The following is a 17,583-nucleotide window of genomic DNA, read 5'->3' as shown; positions in this document are numbered from 1 at the left end:
ATCAAATTTCTTTGACTACTAATGGTATTTGAAATGTTCATTATCAAATACTCTCATTATATAATTGTTACATTATCTAACAATTTGATAACGTAATCTATAACCAACTGCCATCAACTTCTTAGATAAAGAAGGAGACTTCCATTGATTATTAACTGATTTTTCTAAGGTCATGCTGAGAGTTCATTAATGAGCTGAGATTAAAAGAAAGAACTACTGCACGATCACAGAGTGAACTAACTCACTCAGTGCTGGTCCAATAAACTGTTATTCCTGAAACAGTCCGTTAGTTCTGGGCTCATTTTTAAACAGCTGCTTGTTTATTAGCTGATTACCTCCTTCATGGGCTGTTCTAGAGTAGGCCTGAAACTAGCTAGCTCAAGCCCAGTAATTTTTCTCCTACTCTCATTACTAATCCACAGTCTCACATGGTAAGGAAAAAGGATGGCATGATTAGAGTCAAATAGTTCTCCATTCAGTCTGAAGCCTGATTCTGAACCCTATGAACTTGAACAAGTTATTGAGACACATATTTCTAATAATGTGGCTCATAGATCACAGGCACCAGAATCTTCTTGGTGTTTGTTTAAAATGTGCCTTCCTAGACCTCATCCCTAATGTACTGATCTAGAAAATGTCGGGCTGGTCATCTTCACTATTTAGCAAGCTTCCCAGGAGATTTTTGTGTAAACAAATTGCCCCAAATTTATTTACTCATCCATAAAATGGCATGCAGCCACCTTGTTCACAGGATATTTTTAAGAGTTTCAAATAATTATATATGCAAAGCACCTAAGTCACATAGAGGTGACAATAACATTAGTTGCCTTCTTTTTCCCTTTTCCTGTTCTACTAAGTAGTAAGGATAAATGAAGATAAATATATCATTCTATTTTAAAGTTTTATTTTTTTCTTTGCCAGGAATGGATGAATCTACTATTATCTTCTTAGAACTAGATAAATCTTAGTTACCTAAAACTCGAGCTCAAAATATTTCTTGAAAATCATTTAACTGATGTTATAGATCTAAACTTACCAGATGGCCACATAGTTTTGAAATACTAATAGGCAACCATCCTCTACAATATATATTCTGGTTATCAGTTTATTACCTCTTGGCTCTAAATTTATACTTTATGAATTGATCTGGGAAAATGGATATGGTCCCCTTAAATAGTTTTCCTCTGCCAAATGACATAATGGAAACTTCGTCAGTAGAGGGCAGTAGAGAGACATTACAGAAGGAAAAAATTTGCTTCCTGGCCTGGTGCACTTGTTTGCTTGTGTCCTGCGTATGTGGTTTCTCCAGCATCAGCTCCAACAGCATGGGTGGTTTCCCCAGTTCCCAGGTCTTGAAGGGTGGGTAGGTTTTCCATTACCAAATTTCTGCAGTGATTATAGCTGCCGCGTAGAAGCCAGCACCTTCCCTCAGCACTCCCTTCAGAGTGCAGTGCAAACTTCTATTTGGCCACAGTGGATTAATACAAACCAGATTTATCCTTCTACCTCAAAACAAACAAACGAACAAACAAAAAACTTAAAAAACTTGACAAAATATGAAACAAAGTTTTCAGTAACTGGATAACAGGCATCATAAGATAGTTATCTCTGAGAGAAGAGAGACAAATAAGGTGACTATCCAGATTAATACATATACAGGCCACAGTGCTGGGAGAGGTAACTCAAAGAGAGCTCAGTGGTTCCCCTGAATTGAAAAATAAAGTTCATTATTTGGTGAGGCCAACGCGCTAAAATTCTCAGGGCAGAATATGAGAGAACAGAGATCTAAAATATGAGATCTAAACAGAGAAAAGTTAGAGAATTCCTCTTAAGTGCTTGATGTGTGTACACAAGTGAAGAAACTACTAGTGTCAGAGGGAAAAACACTGGAAAAAAGCAGGTGGAACAACCCCCAGGGACAGAAGTTGTTGGTATTCTACCACCTAGGTTAGAGTAGAAAGCCCCTGGCATTGAGTAGAGTCCTAAGCAGGGAATGACCTTGGTAGTGAAGCAAAGTGTAAAGGTGATTCTGGATCTGCTGTCTTAGCTATAACGAAATACCACAGATTGGTGGCTTAAATAACAGATACATATTTCTCACAGTTTGAAGACATTTCTTTTCTCACATGGCAGAGAGGGAAAGAGAGAGCTCTGGTCTCTTCTTCCTATAAGGACACTAATCTCATTATGTAAGCCCCACCCTCACGACCTCATCTAAACCTAATTACCACCCAAGGGCCACACCTCCACATACCACCACATTGGGGGTTTAAGTTTTCAACCTATGAATCTAGAGGGAACACAAACATCCAATATATAACACCTGTTTAACAAAACGTAAAATCAAGCCCCTCAAGGTTCAAGTAGTTTCCAAGTAAATTAACTGTATTTCAGAAAAGTATAAAAATACTGAAATAACCCCTCCAAAACAAGCTGAGCACCAACAAACAAAATTCAAAATGTCAAGCATTCAATGTAAAAACACTCAAACAGTCAAAAAAGCAGGAAAATATAGGCCATAATTAGAAGAAAAACCAGTCCATAGAAACAGACCCAGAAATGACAATGATTGTATAATTAGTACATAAGGATGTTAAAATATCTATTATAAATGTATTCCATATGGTCATGAAGGTGGAGAAAAGCACAAGCATGATAAAGAAAAATATAAAAGCTATTTAAAAAAAACAACTGAATTTTTAAAGATAAAAAAAAAAACACTAGAGGAAATTAAGAGCAGATTAGACACAGTAGAAAAAAAAATTAGTGAACATGAAGCCATAGCAATAGAAATTATTCACAATGCCAAAACAAACAAACAGAGCTTCTGTAAGATATGAGACAATTTCAAGCAATCCATCACATACATAATTGAAATCCCAGTAGGATATGAGAGAGATAGGGGAATAAAAAAAAATGTGCAGAAATAATGACCTAAATGTTTCCTAATTCAATTTGAACTATAAACTCACATATCCAAAAAGCTAAACAAACGCCAAGCAGAAGAAACATGAAGAAAATCACACTAAGGAACATCATAATCGAATTGCTAGAAACTGGTACTAAAGGTTTAAAGGTTAGTCTCTTTCAATGGAGAAAGTATAGTCTTTCAACACATGGTACTAGAACAATAGAATATCCATATGTGAAATTGAACCTCAATCTACCTTGTACCATATACAAAACTTGTGGAGTGGATCACAGACCTATATGTTAAACTTAAAACAATAAAAATTCTAGAAGAAAATATAGGAGAAAACATCTGTGACCTTAAATTGGTCAGAAATTTCTTAGACAAGATACAAAAGATATGAATAATATTTCAATGTTGAAAATTGGACTTCATCGGACTTCAATGTAAAGCTTTTTACTTTTCACAATACATTATGAAGAATTTTACAATTCCACTGACAGGGAGAAAATATTTACAAAATACATAAAGGACTTGAATCCTAAATATATAAAGAATTCTCTCACTAAAAAAATAAGAAAAAAAGTTTTTAAAAGCAAAAGATTTAACACACACTTCCCCAAAGAAATAAAAATGGCAAATAAGCACATTAAAAGATCTCAATAAGTGGCCAGAAAAAAAAAATGGTATAGAGGATAGAGGCTCTGTCTGGAGACCAAATCAAAGTTGTGACAGAAACAAGGAGTAGCAGTAAGAATAAAACGCCTGGGATCTTGATAAACAAGCCATACAACTAGGGAAAAATCCAAGAAAACACCCTGCAACAGCAGAAGATAGGACAGGACAAAGATGCGGGGCTGCCCAGTCTCGAGTGGCTGAGGGAGACAGAGGCTGCAGCAGTGGTAGCGGCAGACACCTCTTAAAGGGGCTGTGTCTGAGAGCGGATTTTCAAGGTGACGAACCTGCTTGCTCTGAGCACCAGTGCCAATTTGGCTGCGCACAAGGGCCACCAGGGACTTACAGGGAGGTATTGTTGGAGTGAGGGCCTAGGAGAGACTCACTCTGTACAGAAGTGCTTGTGGTATCCATTGTTCCCTGTTGAGCCCTCCCCACTCTTAGTGCATGAACACAGCACCGCTATAGCCAAGGAGTCATCAAACTGGATAACTGAGGTCTCTCCTCTGAGAGGATTCCCTGAAACCCTGCCTCCCCCAACTCACAGCCCCGTCTAAGCCACATCCAGTTATATCCTCAGGAAGTCAGGTGCTCCTTGCTGAGCAGTGCCTAGATTCACACTGGAGCCAGCTGGCCTCAGTTTCTGGTGAGGCCTTTAGAGGCAACTATAAGCATAGCATCTGTGGATTACTTGCTGAATGTTAACAGGTGGCCCCAGAAGGGTAGAGGCTTGGGTTAAATTTGGCCTGCAAGATGTGGTTCCATAGTGTAGCAGTTAGCATGTCTGCTTTACACTCATGAAGGTCCTGGGTTTGTGCCCCAGTGGAGCCACGGTCCATGGTCTACAGCCATGCCACCCTGAACAAGCCTGATGTCTGATTTCGGAAGCTAAGCAGAGTTGAGCCTGGTTAGTACTTGGATGGGAGACCACATAGGAAGTCCAGGTGCTGTAGGCATAAATAATAAGAAATAAATAAATTTGGTCTGCAGCTGAACCCCTCACAGGACTGTGCCACTGGACAACTACTTCATAAATCCACACCAACAAGACCAAGAGACTTAAGAGCTTTGCTTAGTACATAGAAAGAGGCATGGAAAGGCAGCCAAAATGGAAAGACAAAGATGCAGAAACCATATGAGAGAACAGAACAGAGATCCAGATATAATGGAGTCAAGTAATCTAACAGATGCAGAGTTCAAACCACTGGTTACAAAGATGCTCAATGAACTTTTTGGAAGTGTAGATAAATTCAGCAAAGAGATAAAAAAAAAAAAACATGAAAATGGAAATTATAAAGAGAACCAGTCTGTAGTGAAGAACACATTATCTGAGATGAGAAGTATATTATAACTAATTAAAATAAACAAAGGAATAAACAAAGTGAATAAAGAAAAGGATCAAATGCCCTATTTAGAGGACAGGAAAGCCAAGGACACACAATCAAAATATCAAGAGATAAGATGCTAAGACTATAAAAATAATTTAAGGAGGATATGGGACACTATTAAGGGTCCAAATATCCATCTGATTGGTGTAATTGAAGAAAATCAAGATGTTAAACAGCTGTTTGAAGAAATAATAATGGAAAACTTCCCTAACTTGGTGAACGAAATGCACATAAAACCCCAGGAAGCTCAGAGAATCCCCAAAACAAGGGATCCAAAGAGGCCCACCCCAAGGCACATCATAATTAAAATACCAAAGGTTAAATACAAAGAAAGAATCTTAAAAGCAGCAAGAGAAAAACAGATAGTTACCTACAAGGGAACACCCATAAAACTGGCAACTGATTTCTCAAAAGAAACTATGCAGGACAGAAGGGCTTAGCAAAAAATATTCGACAGGATGAAGACCCAGGATCAACACCCAAGAATATTTTATCCAGCCAAGCTATCATTTAGAGTTGAAGGACAGATCAAGAGCTTCCCAGACAAAAATAAGCTAAAGGAATTTATAACCACCAAGGCAGTATTACAGGAAATGTTGGAGGGACTTCTTTAAGAAGAAAAAAACATATATCAAAAACAAGAATGAAGAATGATAACAACTACATTCCTATCAATAAGTACCTTAAATGGAAAAGAATTAAGTGTTCCAACCAAAAGATAGAATGGCTGAAAGGATAAGAAAACAAGACCCCTACATGCTGCCTACAAGAGACTTCAGATTAAAAGACACACACAGACTAAAAGGAAGGAGATGGGAAAAAATATTGCTTTAATGTACCTAGAAGGTATTTAAGTCAGACAGAAAAAAATAAATGCTATATGATTTCACTTATATGTGGAATCTAAGGAATAAAAATAACTAATAAAAAACAGAATCACAAATATAGTGGACAATTTGGTGATGGACAGAGGGGAGAGGGATTTGGGGGACTCGGAGAATGGGGTGAAGGGTTAAAGAATACAAATTAGTAGCTGATGGATGGTCATGGGGATGGGGAGCATGGGATAGGGAATGCAGTTAGCATTAATACATTGGTCAGGGGAGGGAGGGAGAGATTGGGGGGATCGTTTCACAAACTATATAGATATCTAATCAATGTGCTATATACTTGAAACTAATTAAAATAAATAAATTTAAAAAAAGATCTCAATAGTGTTAGAATGGAAAATGCAGATTAAAACTACAAGGAGTAAATACGACACCAAAATCACAAGATACAAAAGAAAAAATAGATAAACTGGGTATCATAAAAATGAAAAATTTTTGTGCCTCAGAGGAAACCATCAAGAAAGTAAAGACAGTCCATATAATAGGAGAAATCTTTTCAAATCATATATCTGTAAGGGACCTGTACTTAAAAAGTACATTTATATTTACATATTTTATATATATGCATAGATTATATATAATTAATAACAAATCAATAATAAATGACCCAATTGAAATTATGACCAAATTTTAAAATGGGGAAAGGATCTAAATAGATGTTTCTCTAAAGAAGATATACAAATGGCCATTAATCACATATACAGATGCTCAACATTACTGGCCCTGGGGGAAATGCAAATCAAAACCAGAATGAGACACGACTTCACATTTATTACCATGGCCAGAATCAAAAAGGTAAATAATAACAATAACAAGGTTTGGTGAAGATGTGGAGAAATTGAAACCCTGCTGGTGGGAATACACTGCTGGTGTGAATGTAAGATGTCACAGCCAATTTGGAAAATGCAGTAACTCAAACAGCTGGACGGTACCTCAAACAGTTAAACACAGAGTTACCATATAATTGACCAATGCCATTCCTAAGTATATATTCAAAAGAAATGAAAACAAACATCCACACAGAAATTTATACACAATGTTAACATCTGCATTATATATAATAACCACAAAGTGGAAACAACCCAAATGTCCATCAACTAAAAATAGGTAAATAAAATATGGTATATTACTACAATATGATATTATGTGGTAATAAAAATAAATCATGGACTGAAATATACTACACTGAATGCACCCTGAAAAACTTATGCTAAATGAAAGAAGCCAATCACAAAGGACCACATGTTGTATGATTCCATTTATATGAAATGTCCGGAATAGATAAATGTATAGAAAAATAGAGCAGTGGTTGGCGAGAGTTTGAAGGGATGGGGGAATTTAGGGGTGCTAGCTACAGAGTTTAGGGTTTCTTTTGGGGATGATAAAAATATTTTAATTTGAATGTGATGATGGATGCACAAATCTGCAAATATACTAAAAGTCATTAAATTTTGTACTTTAAATGGGTGAATTATATAGTATGAGAATTATATATCAATAAAACGACAGATAATAAAGACATCTCTAATGGAAAAAAAAAAGCTATATCATGTTACCATTAAACACCTATTTTAATGAAAAACAAACAAACAAAAACCCAAAGTGAAGATCATTGTGATTTAGGGAGGAAGTTAATGTCTGGTTTCTATACAAGAAATACAGTCCCGGTGGGGCACATGATGCCCCAAAGGAATGTGTTGCTTGTAGTTTTTGAAGCCCTAAAGTGAGACCTGTATTAATCAGGAACACAAGCTGATGTTGTCTTTAAGCTGGCCTTCTGGTTGGCTGTTTGGCCTAAGAGTTCCTAGCTCAGTTCAAATAATTAAGTCTAGTCGTTAGTTTTGGAGAGACTTCCTGAGGGGAGACAGTATAACCAGTCTCATTTGTCTACACCACCAAGCAGGTATCATCTATCCACTCTTTGAAATAACTGAGCTTCCAAATTAGGGTTCATAGGAGCTGGTGCCACCACCCCGAGGCTTCTTGGGATCCAAAAGAGGTCAGAGCTCTCTCATGGGGAATGACAGACCCAATGGTCAGTTAAATTTAAGGTGCTCGAAATTGTTTAGAAGAGCCATCCCAGTGGGAAAGGCATTGGGGTGATTCTGAAAGACAAAGGTCATTAATGTCCTTCATCCTTTGTACCTCTTGGAACCTAAGATGTTCTCTCCCCAGAGAGTCAAAGTTGTTGTTCTTCCTCCACCAGGATGAACTTAATGTTTCCTGTTCCAGTGGGTACAATTTCACCTTTTATACAATCATTCCCTACTTTCATCCTAGACCTTTCATCTAGAAGGGGCAGGTATAAAATACACAAAGGTGTTTTCATAAAACTTACAGAGATCCATTGTGTATCCCATATGGACCACTGTAGAATGTGTACTCAACCAAATGGTCATTATCCTTATGATCTAGGATCATGGCACTCCCACATGAGAATTCAGGTTGCTGAACCAAAATAAATTTGAATCTCTTAGGCCCTTTCAGTCGGGCTGCCACCCTGAGGGTGTAATATCCAGTCTGGCTGGAGTTGCTGTTAGGGGGAAAAAGAATCATCGTGCCTAGGAATTATTGGAGTGAAATTTCAAATATTCATATAGACCTAATTAACCTCCATCCCTTTCATTCAGATTATTACCTAAGAAGCAGCCAAAAGATGATTCCTTGCTGGGGGCAGCTGCATTACAAAGTATGTAGATCAAGAGGACAGCTACGTGAATGACTCAGACCAGTGATCCCCAACCTATTTGGCACAAAGAACCAGTGTTCCTATGAGAATCTAATGCCCGATTATCTGAAGTGGAGCTGAGGTGGTGATGCTAGCACTGGGGAGTGGCTGCAAATACACATGAAACTTCTTTCACTCGCCTGCCAGCTAGCTGCTCACCTCCTGCTGTGTGGCCTGGTTCCTAACAGGTCACAGACTGGTACTGGTCTGCAGCCCAGGGGCTGGGGACCTCCTGACTTAGACAATTTGATCAGCAGCTGTGATTGGTCTCCATAGTTCATGGTCCCAAAGAGGGGTCTTTAATCTGACAGTCTATCATTTTCTAAGTAGCAGGCCAGATGCCTAGGCCGTGGCAACAGCCCAAGAGTAAGTAAAATATAATAAAGTTCATCAAAAAACTCATTGGCTACAGCTATGAGAATGGCTTGTACAATCCAGAAGTGCAGGAGAATTAACCCCCATGGGGCTCACCTTGGACAAGTAGAATACAGGAGCAGGTAGACAATTCCTCTTTCTCCTTTTAAATGGACTATATGGCAACACAGTCCTATGGTGTCTCACAGCACGGCCACATGAAGCAGAGCAACCAGACACACATTGCTGTGGCCAAATCACTAATGCATATTCTACTGACTTCCCCTTCTTGCCCCTGCTGCTTGTCTCTCATTCTTGCCCTCTGAGAGCTTACTCCTCAATGAATCAGTAGCATGAAGGTGAAACCCATACTAGGACAATGAGAAAGAATTCCAGCCAGAAGTTTTACATTCCTTATAATGTTATTGTAGAAAAATCACTTTTATAGTACTGTGACTAGCAGTATTAGAGAAGGTTATTACGTTGCAATTTCTGTGATAAGCTACCTTTGGGAGGAACAGTAATTTAAAAACAAAATCTCATTGAAAACACTCCAGTTTTCTCTTTGTTAGCATTTATATTGCTGAGCTGTAAGTGCTATCATCCACTTGTTGCCCAGATATCCTAATTGAAGGCAAGGTGGGTAGGAGAAAAGAAGCAGCCTTCTGAACGCTGGCCTTGCAAAACCAAACATATAAAGAAATGACAAATGTCACATTTTATAACAGAGCAGGCCAATAATTGGATTTAAAACAAACAAAACAACAGAAAACTGACTGAAAAGTATCTTATTTTTTTAAACTTTGAATCAAACCTATAATTCATTAGCATACCATTTCCCACTTCTCATTTGCAAACCAGAAATATTGATGATATACATCATGTTGCGACATCTAACAAAATCATTTAAGAACCATAAATTTAAATGTGTGTAAAAAATTTATATTTTATTTGTGTTTTTGTTTTGTTTTGTTTTGTTTTGTATGAGAGGGGTGTTTTCCCTTTTGGAGGATTTATAATTTAGATAAATTTTCTAGCACTGACTCTGAACTCAATGCATTTGCATTTTTCATCTATACTATTTCTTTGTAAGGTATCCCAGTGGGAAGTAACAAAAAAAATATTTTTTTCTTCCCCAAGAATCTTAAAAGTAGCATGAGAAAAGAAAAACAAAATGACCAACAATGACTCCCAAGAGGAATCTGGAAAAAAGAGAATATTCATGGAGGGTTCCTAATGTACGAGTTTCTCTTTACATTTACAACCCACAGTCAGAACCCATAGGCTAGAGGTTGCAGGAGCTTGAGCTCTGCTTATGCTTTTAAGGAGACAGCTAATGGGATCATATATCTTCCTCCTCCCACAAGGCACTGCCCACAGCCCAATGGAACACAATGTCCAATTCTTCCTAGTTCAATCCTTTCAACTTCTCGTTGGAAGGACTTAAACTACACAAAGGTGAACAAACTATACAAAAGTTTTTCCACACACCAACCATTTGACTTAATAGCATTGAAACATGATCCAATTCAACACTGGCTGAATGTCAAAGACATTACTAGATATATTTTATCACTGTTTCCTGGGTGACATCCTACATAAGGAGCTTGCCTATGCAGGATAAGTGATCAGCTAGAGCTGCCATGCAGTTGAATATACCCTGTGGACACCCTTGTCAGTAAATGTTTATTCTGCTTGATTGAGCATGCTATTATCTGAATGTTTGTGTCCTCCCCAGATTCATATGCTGAAATCCTAACTCCTAATATGGGACTGTTAGGAGGTGGGCTTTTCAGGAAGTGATTAAGTTATGAGAGTAGAAACCTCATAAACAGGATCAGCGCTCTTATAAAAGAGGTTCCAGACAGATCCCTGCCTTTTCACCATGTGAGGACACAAATGTCTACTATTTAGAAAGATAGCCAGTCTGTAGTATTTTGTCATAGCAGCCTGAGTGGACTAAGATAGAGTATAAAATACGCATGGCAGAAGAAAGAGAAACATGTGGATCATGGAGCATCCATAACCTAGAGCAGCAGACTGCAAACCAGATTATGCTTGCACTCTTGTAGCAATACAAACTCCTTCCTGAAGACCGTGGGAGCAGAGAAAAGAGAGAAAAGCCAAGAAAGGAATGCTACAGCTGAGAAGAGAGTCACATAGGCAAGTAGTATGCTAAAAGTTAATCGCACTAGTTCATTGGCCAGTGGCTAAAAAATATAGGCCAGATATTTACTTTTAAGAAAAAGAAAATAGATTCCATATAGTTTAACCTTTTCGTTTAAGCATAATATGTAAATTTTAATAATGCATCTAAAACACTGCCTCATCATGAAGGGCTGCTGATGGAACAGGACAAGGAAGTGAGAACAACATTAATCCATCCCTTGTTTGGGGCTTGGAATTTAGACATCATGGACACTGTCCTAAGACTCGCATTTAGGACAAATTACTCGTTCGCTTTGCCCTTACTGGGTCTTGATCTCAAAGTTCTACAGGCCCTTCTGGAAGAGAAAAATCAGCAACAAAAGCCATTTGACAGAGGGTTGGCTATTTTCAGTGCTATTGTTATGACAACTGTGGCTTCTAAAAGAATTATTAAGAAAAAAGGCCATTTCTCTGAAATCTACATCAAGTTGTTAAGGCAACAAGACCAAGATTAAATCTAGAAATGTCACATCAACGCCCCCTCTCTCTACTCTATTACCTATCTCGCATGTTGTTGTTAGTCACGCCAAATAACTGAAATTGCCGCTACATCTCTGCCACCTCATCCTGAGGTTTACAAACAGCAATCAAAGAGAAGCATGGACTTGAAAGGTGGCACGGATGATTGCATTTACCTGTAGGTTACATTAGTATGTCTGTAGGTTTGTGTGCAATTCTAGAAATAATTCATCAAATTTCCTAAATTTTGTTTGCCATTGTGGGTCCCAGGCCTGGCAGGTCCCAGGTCTGGCTGTGATCCAGGCTCGAGGCTAGGAATAGGACCCCAGGTTTAGAATGTTACATTACTGTAGTAGGGGGCCTGCGCCTAAAATATGTAAACATATTTCAGCTTGTTGTATCACACGTGTGTGGCTGAATGCCACTATTGTACTCTCATATGTGTGGAGCCATGATATGTGTGGAGAGAAGAAGGGGAGCACAAGAAGGGGAGCAGAAGGAGGGCACGCAATACCATGCTCCCTGGCGACATAAGTGCGCTCCCCACAATAAAGTTGGTGCCTGCCGTTTCACTCTCACGTCGACCTTTTGTGCATTCTTCCAACTGGGTGTCTCACCATCAAGAACCTTCCCTTCTTGATCAGCTCGGCGCTGACACTTGTCGTAGTTAGCAGGGTGAAGTGAGTATGGCCTCCAGCACTCTGGATGGTCCCTAGGTGGAGGAGACCAAGGTGGAAGACATGTGGCCCCCCGCCTCCCAATGGTATCCCATGGCCCTGTATCTGGCTACATGGATGCCCCTGGAGGATTGGGACGCAGTGAAGCCAGAAAGCCCTGGAGATGTTGGAGTTGAATGTCCCGACTGCTCACCAGGAGGCAGCAGGTCGGGTGACCTGAATGTTTCTGGCAGTGCTGCAGCAGGCCAGCCTGGAGGTTCAGGATCAGGCTCAGCATGAGCAACAGCTACAACTCCAGGAAGAAGTGCCGGAAGAGCGGCTGGCGGCAGCAGAACATATGCTGCAGGGTCCTGACGGGTTGCTGCCATCCTCCTGGTCTGGGAGCCCGCCGGAAGTACAGCGGCAGGTGCACCAGTGATACAGCAGCAGGTTGAACTGGAACAGCCACTGGCCCCAAGGTGGGTAAGCTGATGGCACCCCCCAGGTTAAAAAGCAAACCATCTTGATCCAGCACACCCCTGCATAACTCTGGGACCTGACGAAACAGGTACGGCAGAGAGCCAGGGAGACAGTTCTGGGATGGTTGCTTCCGCTGTGGGACGATGGAGCCGAAGGGACTGAATTATCTCCAAAAGAGATGGCTCAGCTGGCCTCCATCACAGTGACACTGTCCCTCAGGCAACGCCTCTAGAATGTGGCAAGTATAGCGCAGGGTGCAGGCAATTGCTCCACGATTAACTGGCTCATGTCCACTGCACAGACAATGTGGGCTGACCCAGGGGAGCTGCCAGTGAGCAAATGGACCATGTACTTAGATCTGGTCCAGATAATTTAGGAAATGGGTATGTGACAGATGATGTTTTGCACCCAGTATACAAGCCCCGATGAAGAGGTATTTACAACTCATATGAAAGACTTGATTTTGACTTCTGGCCCAGCCAGTGCTTTTAGCGCCATGGCGGCACTGCTGGCCCCTTATGTGGATGGGTGGATCCATGCACTTGTATCATTACATTGATGATATAATGCTAACCTCTGATTCTCTTATAGAACTAGAAGCAGCGGCATCTAGCCTACGAGAAGCTCTCACCAACTAGGGTTGGGCAGTCAACAAGGACAAAGTATAGGGACCTGGGTTCTCTGTCATATTCTTGGGAGTTGTCTGGTCTGGTAAGATAAAAAGTAATGCCAGAAGCAGTGATTGAAAAGATACAGGCATATCCCCGACCCGAGACTGTGAAGCAGCTCCAAACCTATTTGGAACTGCTGGGGTTTTAGAGAGTGTTCATTCCCCATTGGCCTCCTTGATGAGATCCCTGCATGTCTAGTGCGATGGGGTACTCAGTGGGATTGAACTCCCAAGATAGAAGAGGCCTTTAAGGCTACAAAGCAAGCTGTAGCACAAGCCCAAACTCTATGTGTAGTAGATCCAGCCTTCTCATTCCTGCTTACGATGCAGGTGGATGATATAAGGTTTGAACGGGGCCTGTGGCAGAAGTATGATTCCCGGAAGGTACGGATAGGCTTCTGGACCCAACTGTAGAAAAGTGAAGAAGTGAGCTATTCTCTGATAGAGAAGCAACTGGCTGCCATATATGCAGCCCTGTTAACCAGTGAAGCCACCACTGGCTCTAATTCTGTAATGGTGCAGTTCATATAACCTGTGAAGGCATGGCTGAGGTCTTAAGGAAGACTCCTTGTATGGTGGAGCCTGCTGAGATGGGGGACATACTGAGTCCCTATGCAGAGGGTCGGATCTCATCCCTGAGGATGCCTGGTACACAGATGGCTCATACCATGGAACAGGTAGTGAAATGCTGGGGGGCTATCATTGATGCAGGCACAAGCACAAGTTGCCGTATCATAATGCCCCTGGTGTGCTGAGCAGCACTCAGAGAGACGGCGGGTAAAGAGTGTTCCGAGGGTGATGCCCGCGGGGCTAAGCCACTTCAGGAATGGCAAGTGGGTTGTGGACCCAAAATAGTGCCCTCTGGGCCAGATCCTGCACCGCGACATTGTAGCAATGGAGTGTTGGTCCCAGGCCTGGTGTGTCCCAGATCTGACTGTGATCCAGGCTCGAGGCTAGGAATAGGACCCTGGATTTAGAATGTTACATTTTTGTAGTAGGGGGCCTGCGCCTAAAATATGTAAACATACTTCAACTTATTGTATCACACACCTGTGGCTGAATGCCGCTATTGTACTCTGATATGTGTGGAGCCATGATATATGTGGAGAGCAGAAGAGGAGCACAAGAAGGGGAGCAGAAGTGCACGCAATACCGCGTTCCCCCCACCAACATAACTACTCTCCCCACAATAAAGTTGGTGCCTGCTGTTTCATTCTCACGTCAGCCTTTTGTGCATTCTTCCAAATGGGCGTCTCACCATCATACCTTCTCCTCTCGATCAGCTCAGTGCTGACAGCCATATTTAACCTCAGAGGTAGCAATCCCTTATCTAGATGAAGAAATGACATCAGGAAAACATTGGTGGCACTTGTTGGATTTCATCAGGAAAATATTAGAGGAAGAATAGTCCAAAGGAAATACACAGCACTTACAAAAGCCCATGGGTAGGGAATTACAGACTGTATGTAATTAGCTAGAACAGGAGTTCCAGGGCTATGAACCTGTACTGGTCCATAGCCTGTTAGGAACCAGGCTGCACAGTAGGAGGTGAGCAGCAGACGGGCAAGTTCCATCTGTATTTGCAGCCGCTCCCCAGTGCTGGCATCGCCACCTCAGCTCCACTTCAGATCATCAGGCATTAGAGTCTCATAGGAGCACCAGTCCCTGGTGCCAAAATGGCTGGGGACAGCTGAGTTAGAGCATACATAGAGTGTATATAGAAGAGGGGGAAATAAGGCTTAAGAAACAGTGAGGACATATGAAATTTTTAAGGGCCAAGTTTGTGAACTGGGAAATGAATGGCATGCAGTGTGGAACTTTACAGCAACAATGAGAAGGGACAGGACAAACTGGGGCTGTGGCAGGCAGTGGTCCTCTCAGTAGTTGAGGAAAAACTGGAATCAACGGGGAGAGCTAGAATTCTGACTGTGAGAATGGTAATGAGAAGGCAGAAGGGGAGACATCTCCATAAGCAGGAGGATTTACAGTGGATTAATCTCGCAGCCAGTGATTAAATGTGGAGTAGTAGGAGAGGAAGGCAGCTTAGGAAGGAAGCATAGTAGGAAAAGGAAATTTGGAGAGAAGAGCTGTCCAGAGCATAGACAATGTGTTCTAATTTGAGAAGTATCCAGTAGATAATGAAAAATTCAGATGTGGGGCTCTTGAGAGAGATGAGAGCCAGAGAGTCACTCTACATCATAACCCAATGAGAAGATGAGCCTCCTGACAGCCAGATCACAAGGGAAAAGAGAAGGAGATTGAGAATGAGACTTTGTTGGTCTGGTGGTTGCAGGACCTTACCCCAACTGAGCCAGTGAGAAGAGAGACAGCTTATCCAAGACAGCTGTGTGTGGTCCTCTGAAGGCTAATGAGTTCTGCTAAATCTCAGCAGTCAACAGGCAGGTTTTAACTATTTCCCCCTCCCCGGACAGCTGAGTTAAAGTGCTAGGGGAAAGCCTTAAGTTTCACATACCTTGTGACCCAGTTTCCATCTGGCTAACAGAAGCTCTGGCCTCAGATGACAGCTCTGAAAGCAGCTTAGTAGAATGGGTGATGAGTTACGTGAACACATTTTCACATTAATTGAATTCCCCTCTGTTGGACTTCTGCAAAATGAACTTTTTTTTTAAGTACTACTTTTTATTTCACTAATAGGGGCCCAGCTGGGTGGAGGAAGACTGTGACTTAAGGGAAGATTTTCAGCAGCCTTTTTCCTAGAGGCCTGGGGCTGGTCTTGGAAGAAGGGATCCAAGGGCCCCTGTGTGTGAAGTTAATGTTTCTGCCAGAGCCTCTACCTCACTTAGGCCACTGGGTTTCAAATCTTGGCAAAGCGCCTTGGGGAACTCTTTAATTATATAGATTCCTTAGTCCTACAAGACCAATTCCATTAGAACATGAGGGAGTGGAGCCTAGGAATCTGATTTTCACCAGACTCACCGGCTATCTCTGGGCCAGCTTATTCAAGGACCCTTTCATTGGGAATCACTGCCTTGAGGCATTCCATCGATGCTCTGTAAAAATAGCAAGTAATTTTCAACAGTTGTAGCAGAAAGGAATCTTTCTTGGCAAAACCTCCAAGAATAGGGGTGAGGGCTTGGTGAGTGAAAAAAAAAAGTTCTAAAATTCTCATTTGTTTTTTCTATGATATTTATTTGTAATATCAAGTCATATAAAAATTTCACAAAAGATTGGTGTCTTTAGCAGAAGAATTTGGATCAAAAATGACTGAGAAACTTTACAGCCTGAGATGATGCTACATTTTAGGGATGCAAAATTGATCTTGTTGATTTTACTAGGGTGCCACCTTTCTGAACCCGAATCCTTTCTTGTTTGAGCAGCACTGTAGAGTGTAGGACCGTTGCCAGCTCTGGTGCCATGAGCTCTCCCCGGAGGGACATTGAGGTCTCCACATTATTAAGGAGAATACACAGCATCCAGGTCAAAACATTGGATTCCCCAGATGCCTGACAGAGGAGGGTGTCTGCCTCTCCTTTATAAACTCTCCAATGCCCTGGGGTGGGGGGAGGGGGCAGCATGTACATTTTCCAGAAAATAAGAGAGAAGCATCACAGAGAGACCAGCTCAGGAAGCAATTCTCTTTTCTTACCTCCAGCAGCGAAACCAAACATCAAAACCCACAAAGCTGAGAGCCAACATTCAGGCCCACATCTAAATGGATTTCTCAACTTTTCCAACTCACATCCCTCTCCTCCTTGGGAGACAAAGGACAATAATTTTGGCAGCAAGTGGGAAGATCTAAGCTCAGCTCTTCATCTCCTCTGCATCTGTTTTCTAATCTCTAAATAAGAACTAATGATCCTGACCAATTCACAGAGAGGACTTAGAAAGTCAGAGGGTTCACCAAGTCATGGCAAGGGCCAGAGCCAGGGGCAGGAAACTGAGAGCAGCTACCAAATAGTGGGCTTCACAACACAAGCCCATCTTCCCTGCTCTGTGTTCCTTCTGATACCTTGTTGGGTGCAGGTAAAATGGTTTGCAGCTTTTTATCCCCAGGGCCAAGAGAAATCTTATAAACCCAGATTATCAACAAAAGATGATAGAGCTCAAGCCTTTCTCCTTAGCTTTTCTTTTCTTTTCTTTTCTTTTCTTTTTTTTCTTTTTATTTGGTTTGTATTGCTAGTTCTAACCTTCTCTCTCAGAAAA

General features: G+C 41.1%; 1 pseudogene; it reads left to right on the top strand.

Moving 5' to 3' along the window:
• Nucleotides 1–4,426: 4,426 nt before the first annotated feature.
• LOC120607791 (uncharacterized) lies at nucleotides 4,427–4,542 on the top strand (annotated as a pseudogene).
• Nucleotides 4,543–17,583: the final 13,041 nt, after the last annotated feature.

The sequence above is a fragment of the Pteropus medius genome, unplaced genomic scaffold, assembly GCF_902729225.1.
Source record: "Pteropus medius unplaced genomic scaffold, Ma_sr-lr_union100, whole genome shotgun sequence".
NCBI lineage: Eukaryota > Metazoa > Chordata > Mammalia > Chiroptera > Pteropodidae > Pteropus > Pteropus medius.
Note: the sequence above shows the minus strand (reverse complement) of the source record. Positions and strands in the feature narration are given on the sequence as shown.